The sequence below is a fragment of the Melospiza melodia genome, chromosome 9 (assembly GCF_035770615.1).
Source record: "Melospiza melodia melodia isolate bMelMel2 chromosome 9, bMelMel2.pri, whole genome shotgun sequence".
Lineage (NCBI taxonomy): Eukaryota > Metazoa > Chordata > Aves > Passeriformes > Passerellidae > Melospiza > Melospiza melodia.
Window position 1 is genome coordinate 18,104,466 of NC_086202.1, and position 9,055 is coordinate 18,113,520.

Consider the following 9,055-nt stretch of genomic DNA (forward strand, 5'->3'; position numbering starts at 1 on the left):
CGCGCCGAGCCTCCTGCCCCTCCTGCCACACCAACAAAGAGGTCCCCGCCATGATCCACCCGCACCTCTCCCGGCCCCCCGGCACCGAGCAGGCACGGAAGGTCACCGGGCCGGAGCGCCCCGCACCGCCGCCCGCCCCCGGGCAAGGGCACGACCGGCCCCGGCTCCCTTCCCGCCCGCCGAAACGTAAACAAAACCGCCCGGGCCGGCCCGGGCCCCGCGGCGCGGCCGCTGTCCCGCCCGCCCCGGCACTGCACCGCCGCCCCGCTGCCCTCCGCCCGCCGCCGCTCCCGAGGGCTGCCCCCGGCCCCGCTCACCGACCACCGCCTCCGGCCTCGGCCGCTGAGTAATGAGCCGGCCCCGGGCCGCGCACAGGCTCCGCTCTCCGCCCGCCGCGGCTGCGGCTGCGCCGCCCCTGCGCTCGCCCCGCCCCGCCCGGCTCGGCGCTGCCCCGCTCCGCCGCCCGCCCGCCCGGGGCCCGGGGCCCGGGGCCCGGCCCAACCGCCTCCAGCCCGCCCGCCCGGCTCCCGCTGCCCCCGGTCCCCACCGCCCCCGGCCCGCCTGGCTCCCACCCCGTCCCTGCGGGGCTTTGGCACCGCGGCCCTCGCATCCCCGCTGGGCAGCAGCATCGCTCTGCCTCCTCCGCGCCCTTTCCCTGGAGCGATTCCTTTCCTGGATTACGCCTGGTAGCCAGAGCTCTCTTCCTGCTGGGGCTTTCATGAAATATTTGCATGTTTTCAGGCCTTTGCCCGGCGCTCCGTGCCAGCGGCTGGCACTTTCCCTCGCAGCCTGGCATGGGTGCTGCTCGCTGACACCGTTCAGGCCTTGGCAGCTCCCGCTGCACGCTGGCATGGCAGTGCTCTACTCATCACTGGGCTTCTGGAGTGGTGTAACCTCCTCTTGTTCTCTGTCTGGTTTAGTGCAGTTCTTCCTCTACATCTTTAGGGGAATTCTCTTGGCTTTTCCATACCATTGCCTTTGGTTTCTGGCACCTGACATGAGTACTCACTCCTTAGACTTTAAATATTTTCCTTGTTATATCATTGTGGGGAGTTTTTTTATTTGTTTGTTTTTGTTTTTCCTTTTCTTCAGGAAGGTCTCTGCTTAGAGACAAAAGGAGGCCACTCAGCAAGCTGCAGCAAGCCTTTGTATATTTTTACTGCAAAAAACAGGCCCTATGACCCTATGAGCAGTATTTAAAAATACATACAGTCTCTCAGTTAGGCACAGGGTACTGTGAAAAGGACATTTCACATTTCACTGTCAAACATGTGGCCCATGTCACATTTTTGAAGATGCCAATCAATCAAGATTTTTGTTGATGACAGCTTTTATCCCTCCTTTATAAGCATAGACTTTTACATGCTAAAGGCAGTGCTTTAGAATATTCCTGTTTTGCCCACTATATTGGTGCTAAAAGTTTCACCTCCATAATTCTGTCCATACACTATTCATACACCCATTTTGGTGAGACCACTGCATGCTGCCCTTAAAATTCTCACTTAATTTAAGCAATTTCTTTCCATATGTTAAAGTGGTTCTTTTACAGATTTCCACAGGCAGCTATATGATGCCTCCTTTATATCTGCACATAAAAAAACCCCAACAAAACAAAAACTATTGCTCAGACTCTGTACCAGTCCTCCCCAGGTGCCTCTGGGCTCTGTGTGGGAGCACACCTTCCACATTACCTCTGATCATTTCCGTGGGACATCCCCCAAACAGAATTAGCCAGCTTTTAGCTCCAAGGCTTGTTCTTATTGCAGTGTGTTAGATCAGACCCAGGCATTTCGTTCCCTTCCATGTTTACCTATGCCAACAGCAAAGCTCAGATGGCACAAGGGGCAATATGAATGCCCAAAGCACACAGCAGGCAAAACTTTATCTGGATAGGTCATATTCATCTTGGCCAGGTAACCAAAGCAGCCTGCAGACTGAGGTCTTGGCACCTTCAGATGTTTATTTGTGCTGGCACATAGACTTCCAGTGTTAACCTCTGGTCTCTGCACAGTAAGAAACAGGTGAGGTGACATCATGTTCAGCCAGGTCAGTTATTTGCAACAAGTCTCATGCCCTTACAGAACTGATGTTCTCCAAATGATTTTGGGAGAGTCATTGTTCCTGATCATCCCATCTGATGTAAAACTGCACTCAGATTTGCAAGTGAAGGACAACAGTGCCTTTAAAGTATGATATGGTATTTTGCTGAGGATCCAAGTTTGTCACATTTCTTTTTTCCTTTAAGGTATAATCAAACTCTCCTTAAGATTTTATAGTTTACAAACTTAATTATTTCAGAAAGAGACATATTTCTGAATGACTTTTTAAACCTAGTCCTCACAATTTTATATACCATCAGCATCTATTGCCATCTTGAATGTAAAGCTAATAAGCAACAGAAATAATGATGCAGAAATTATACAAAAAGATCAGATTGGTGTTGTAAAGCATGATAGTAGAGGCTGGAAAATACATAAAGGTAATATGAACGAAAACTCTGAAAGGAAGAATTTCATTCCATAAATTTGCTATTCACCATTATGTTGCTTTAATACTAAAGATAATGTAATAGATAAGCTATAAAGTTCCTGTACAGTATGGAAAATTTTCAAGACATCAAAATAGTAACTCTTCAAGTAAGAATGAAAAGTTCCTTTGATTGTGTGTATAACCAATTTTCAAAACAAGTCCCTATATAAGAAAATGAAACTTTGAGAATGTCATTGAGCATCACTATAGTATTGTTTTCAAGCATTGCAGAAATATTTTCTTATAAAGATTATGGCTACATTATAAACTCCTCTTTTACAAATGTGTTTCTGGAAAAGTGTTTTCTGGATTGTCCTGACTGATACCCAAGAAAATACAAAACTAGATTCCTGATAACCATGAAAGTAAACAGGTATTTTGTAACAGATTGCAACAAAGTCATCATTTTTCTCTGGGCCTCTCAACAGATCAGAATACAGTAGAGAGCAGGAGCATGAATTCATTAGGACAGAACATACAGACAACGAGACAGAAGATTCATATTTCTTCATAGAGAATCAGTAGCAGAAAGGAGAAAAGTTTTGGAGAACAATATAAAGAGAGAAGACTGTGGAAGAAAGTGTGGCTACCTGCAGGGGTTAGGTCTCTCCAGCAAGGACTGGCCCTGCTGAAGCTCCAGAATCACATAAACTCGACAGGAGTTTTGGTGATGGGCTTGACAAGGTGCATAGTAAATAGTGAGAAAAGCTGAAAGGTGGTAAGGGTCTCTTTGCAAAAATATTGGGAATCACCAACCTCAAAACTTGAATCTTCCTTTTCAAAATAAATATGAAATTTTATATATAAGAATCTAATGAGCAGGTTTGTTTTGTAATAAAAACTCCAAAATTGAATTGGTGAACAATCTGAGCCTGAAAATCAACCTCTGCCTACATGCAATTGTTAATCACTCTCTTATCTCCTCAGTTTCAGTGTTTATGTAGCAGTAGTCTTGGATTTGGACTGCTGCTTTAAATTAAGTACTATTGAGTGTTTAATAAATATTTAGATTTAAAAAGTGTCAGTAAAATCTGAATTATGTCAGAATACTGCAAACTTTCTCACTCCCCTGCACTGGTGTACAAGTAGGTTTATGAACATTACAGTGTTTGGATTCAGCAGTCATGAAATTATATCCAAAATGTAGTTTTGTCTTCTTTTAATATTTTCATTAACTTGTCAATTCCCATACTTGGGGTAGTAAACAACATTTTAGCATATTGATGTTTATAAACTGCAAAGCAAAAAATTCATACTCAAATATTTGGAGACAAGGAAATAGATCTGAATGTCTCACACAAATTTTGATGTACAAAAATCAGAATGTCAAAAACGAGATTCTGTAACATAATATAACGTGTCAAAACGTAGAAGGAGTATTCATTTTTGTTCACAAAGCATGCATCGTAAAGAACAGTGATTTATATTTGCACCAGAATGGATTAGCATAATACACAGAGTAACTCAGCTGAGTGGGACTGTAGTGAACATGCTCTCAGTCAAAGGAAGGTGTTTGAAAGAGCTGCTTCACCAAGAGGAGATCAATAGGAATTGTGGGTACTCAGGGGACACAGGTTTTCCTAGTTTGGGCTTAAGAAGCCACAGCCAGGATCAACATCCATATCCTCTGTGCAAACAGATTGATAAATATTGTTTGCTGAGCAAGACAGATATATGTGGAAAGGCAACACTAACTATGAACATTTTTAGAAAATTCTGGAAGCAATACAAATATAAATAAATAAAGCATTTTTAGTAATAATATATTTCTGAAACATTTTTTTTCATCATTGGTTGTGGCAAAGAAGAAAAAAGAAATTTACATTTCACTTTCTTCTTCACAGAATTATAATATTATAGAATTATTATAATAGTAATATTACAGAATTATTATAATAATAATATTACAGCCTGGAAAGGTGTACAAAAAAATCACACATACTAATTGCTGATGAATACAGCTGATATTAAAATGTTTCCTTTTAATATTGAAAATAATCTAATGAAAGAAATGTTGTAACAGCTAGATTTTAAAAATTAATTCTGTCTTGCAAAGCACTATGAAATCAGCTCCAAGTAATAACTAGAGTGACCTGTATTCCCTCTTTAAAGGGAACTGGAAATAGGCAGTAGTTGCAAAATGCAGTTATACACTTGGATTCTGACTGTTAGTAAATAATAATGAACTGGAGCAAATGTTTTTCTTTATTAGTAACCAAACTGAACGGAGCACTTGTTGGCTTGAGCAAATGTAGGAGGAGGCAAGCAGCCACCATGGGGCACCCTGTGACAGGTTACAGGGAATGGCAAGGTGGGGCCATGCTCACAGCTGATCCTCATCCTGAAGCTCAGACATTCCTGCATATCTAGTCAGAAATTTTGTTCTCTCAAGTACATTAATGCCATTAACCCTTTCTTTGTTGTTCCTGAAAAAGTCTTCCTCAGCTGCCATAATTCCATGTACAGACAATTTGTATTAATTGTTGCACTGAGTAAATAGGCAGCAAAGTATCTGCAATCCTTAGACATATTCTGCCAACTGGAAATTGTTTGTGGAGGCATGTAGGTAAACTGTTAGAAAACAGTGTTTATGGGGTCACATACCTCATATTTCTACACACTGACATTAACACAGCATGGGGTGCTCTTTATTTATAGTACTATTCAATAGAAATTATTCATAGGCAAATTCAATAAAAGTTCTTGGGATCTGGCATTACTTTTCTAAATTACATACTGGCATCCCTTCCTGCACCCTTATCAATGAAGACTTAGTATTTGGCTTTCTAAGAATAATTCCAGAGCAAAGGGCACTTTCAGGATTCAGAACAAGGCCATAGGAAATTTTGTATCAGCTTTTTCTTCCTTGTTATTACAAAGCGATCATAACTGGAAAATCTGTACCATCCTCTCTTCATGGTTTCTGCTACATGAGACCATCCAAAGTTGACCAAATTTTAGTGACTTTACACAGAATAATACCACTGATGATGACTGTGGCACTGAACACAGGGGATACTGAAGGTAAACTTTCACTAAAGATCTCTCCAACCAGCATTCAGTATTCTTCATCCCTGACCTTGCCCTTCTGGTTAAAAAAAAATAAATTTCCCAGGAGTGCACCAATTCTTGTCAAAGTTTCTAACTTTTAACTCCTAAATGCAAACACCCATTTTAGGTTAGATAACGTGTCATACATTATCTCTGAAAAGAGCTGGAAAAAATTAAATTGGCCAACACCAATTATCTTATATCCTGTCTAAATGCTCATTGAATCTAGCACTACATATAATGATTCCAATACAAAACCTGAAAAGTTCAGAAAGCAGTTTTGCAAAACAAGAGACAGTGAGCTAAATGGTAGGTAGAGGAGGAATAATCTCTTTTGACTTGGTAAATCTTATGATTTTACCAAAGCATTTTGAAGATACTTGATAGTGTGTCTTAAGTCTATACTGCATAAAACCTTACTTAGCACTCAGTGAACCACATTAGGCAGAATAAGGAGGATAACTTTAATAGTAAATGATCCCCTGTGGGTGGAACTGTACCTCTTTATGCTAGTTTGGTGCCTGCACACATCTCTACCTTATGGAAGAGCACCCTGTGACGAGTTATGTACACTCCTTCTAGGATTTTGAAATGAAGGTATATTTTGATCACTTCAGCTATTGTAAAGAAAAAACTACCTTCACTCTATAAGTAAAGTGTCAATATGGGATACACATGTATATGTTAATGTACACAGGCTTCATTGTAGTGACAAAGCATAAAATATTGAAAATCTCTGTTGCAAAAGAGAAAAAAATTTTTCCCCTTACCACCAGTGTCCATGTCCTTGCTGTGTAAAATGGCTATTTTTCATTAAACTATGCATTGATTATATACATGGAACTCCTTCCCATATCCCAGAAACCTTTAGAACTTCAGATTAATGGTTTGAACTTACTTTTGTAATTTAGAAAGTGGTTCCATTACAGTCTGAGAGCATTTGGCATTAAACAGTAATCACTTCACAGCCTCTCTTCTTGTATCCTAGAGGGAGGCATTGGAGGATGTATCATAGGAATACTGGCCTCCCATTGAATTACTTCTGGGATCAGCAGAGCTGTAATCAGGTGTCACAAACAGGAGCCATTTGTTCAATAATGTTTTCTTACCTCACATCTCAAAAGCAGTGTAAGAAGCAAAAGCAAATTAAGCATACTGAACTATAAGTGGTACTTTAATTGGGTCTCATCCATTCATAGAACTTTCTAAAGATTTAGAAACTCCCAGAGGTTTGAGCCAGACTTTGCCAGCTAAGGACAATTTTCTTAAGGAAAACTGGTTGCTGTCATGAGTGGCAATAAGAGTTATACTACCTTCCTGCACTCTTCAAACACAAACTTGGAAACCAACTCCAATACACCTCCACTCCCAGTTTAGTGGTATTTTTAAAATTATGTTAGGAATTATTTCTTAAAGAGAAACAAGCTGTTCAGATACTGGCCTCTTGCCTTTTTTAAATTGAGCTTAGGGTTACACAAATTAGATGTAATTCCCCCAAAGATACTGCTGTGAAACACCCCTGACAGCCAAGACCAGAAGGAGAGCATAAACTCACCTCCCTGTATTACTTTGCCAAGCTAAATATAGATGACTGGACCATCTGCTTAGAAACCGTGATGGAAATTAAACTTTATTTGCACATCTAGTAGACACAGGGATGAAGCATTGAAGTGGTTAGACCCTGTTGTATGACTTAAGAAGATCCAAAACAAAAAGGGGGATTCCCTGGTTTTTCTGAAAGCTCAAGCTCTGACAGCTCAAGCAGTCCATGATCCGTTCCACGGGACCCCAAAGTAAAACTAGTTAAAACTTAACAGAAGCAATTCTGTTTAAGAGAAACCACAGCCCCAAGCTGTGGTTGTAGTTTTGACAGCTTGCTTGTACCACTATCGACTGAGAAGTAAATAGTAATCTTCACCTTTATGTAAACTTTAAGAGCTTCCCACACTTCAGCTTCTGTGGGATAAAAAGGCATTAATGTCAGAGAATAATTGGATTCTGGCCATTGCCAGTTCTCAGAAAGCAGGGAGGAACATAAGGGAGATCCTAAGCCTCCATCCAGCAGTTCCTTCACTGGGATAAATAGCCTTTCATCTTGTTAACCTTCTTTCATAGTGATCTAGTTACATAAACTTTGCTGCAATTGCATACATGTCACCTGTACACCTATCAATAGATGAAGAGAAGGAATTCAGCTGAAGCTCTCATACTGTATATTTTGAGTTTATGAGTCTGAAATACTGCTTTGGTTCAAATCAGTATGTTGTAAGTGATTTTTTAAAATGGCTGCTTTCAATGACAATTTAGAACAAAGAAGGAACCATGGGTGAGAATCTGATCTCACAAATCTGGAACTGCTGCTTACACCAACAGAGCTACCACAGGTTTGCAATTGCACATTTTGATGAGAAGAATCATCAAGTCTTTTCTTAAAGCAATAGAACATAAAGTCTTTAGGAACTTTGATTAGTTAATCAAATCAGCATTTCCACCTGATTTAACAGGAGCATGTTCACACAACACATTATTCCTAGCAAAATGATTCAACAAGGCACACACCCTGTTAACTCTGCAAACAGCATTATACACACACCTACTTAAATCAAATCTGGTAGGTACAAATGCACCTCTAAAAATAACTTCTGTCTCCTCCCCACTCATTACCTGGAGAAGGAGCAGTCACAAACTTCTGTGTTGCTTTTTTCCTGTAGTGTGACTGTATCAGACAATAAGCAAAATGCTTCCTGAGCTGCATCAATGCTCAGATTTTATTTTTTTCATTAATAGCCTTTTTGCTGATCTGTTGGTATCTGGATCCACAAACTCAAAACATGAAGAGCAGTATCAGTCTAATGATCACAGGACAAGGCAACAAATAGTTTCTTTTGGTAAGGTTTATCAATAAGTGTTCATTTTGCAACTCCAGCATGTTCTGTTTGGGACATCTCAGATGTGAGACTTTTCATTCTATTTTTATTCCTGCCTGCAGTCCTGTCAGACTTCCTGTCAGATCTGATTTATGACTTCTAGACCAAGCCAGAATTTATAAAAATAGTTTTATTTTCCTGCTTATCCAAAGAAGTATATGAAAGGATGGGTGATGTACCCAGTGGGAGAATTCAGCAAAATATATGTTTTCTGTGATATTTTGGATAAGGCAATATTGCACTTCCAAGTGTCAAAAGAGAGGATTTACAGCCATTGAGATGATGAAAACCTGAATAAATTTTCTTTAAAGACAAATAAAGAAGACCATAGCTTGTATATTTTCCTCAAAAGCACACATCAACACTCATACACTGGAAGGGCTGACTAAACTCAATGTGAAATCCAGAGTGTGGGCTAGGAAAAACAGTGGCAATATTCACAGTGACTGAGAAAGAAAAAAGGAAATATGAGGCTGGTTTCTTCTTTTTTTTTTCCATGTTGAACTTAAATGACTAGTTGCATGCAGTTAGACAATGAAAGAAATCCA

General features: G+C 40.6%; 1 protein-coding gene across 5 annotated transcripts in view; it reads right to left on the reverse strand.

Moving 5' to 3' along the window:
* The window catches only part of MAPK8 (mitogen-activated protein kinase 8), a 32,987-nt gene extending 32,589 nt beyond the window's left edge, over window positions 1-398 (reverse strand). For 3 of the 5 annotated variants that reach the window (XM_063163599.1, XM_063163600.1, XM_063163604.1), the window contains exon 1: window positions 318-398. The gene's annotated coding sequence lies outside the window, so the exon portion shown is untranslated. The remainder of the gene's footprint in view (window positions 1-317) is intronic. The other 2 variants (XM_063163601.1, XM_063163603.1) reach the window with 2 other exon arrangements.
* Window positions 399-9,055: the final 8,657 nt, after the last annotated feature.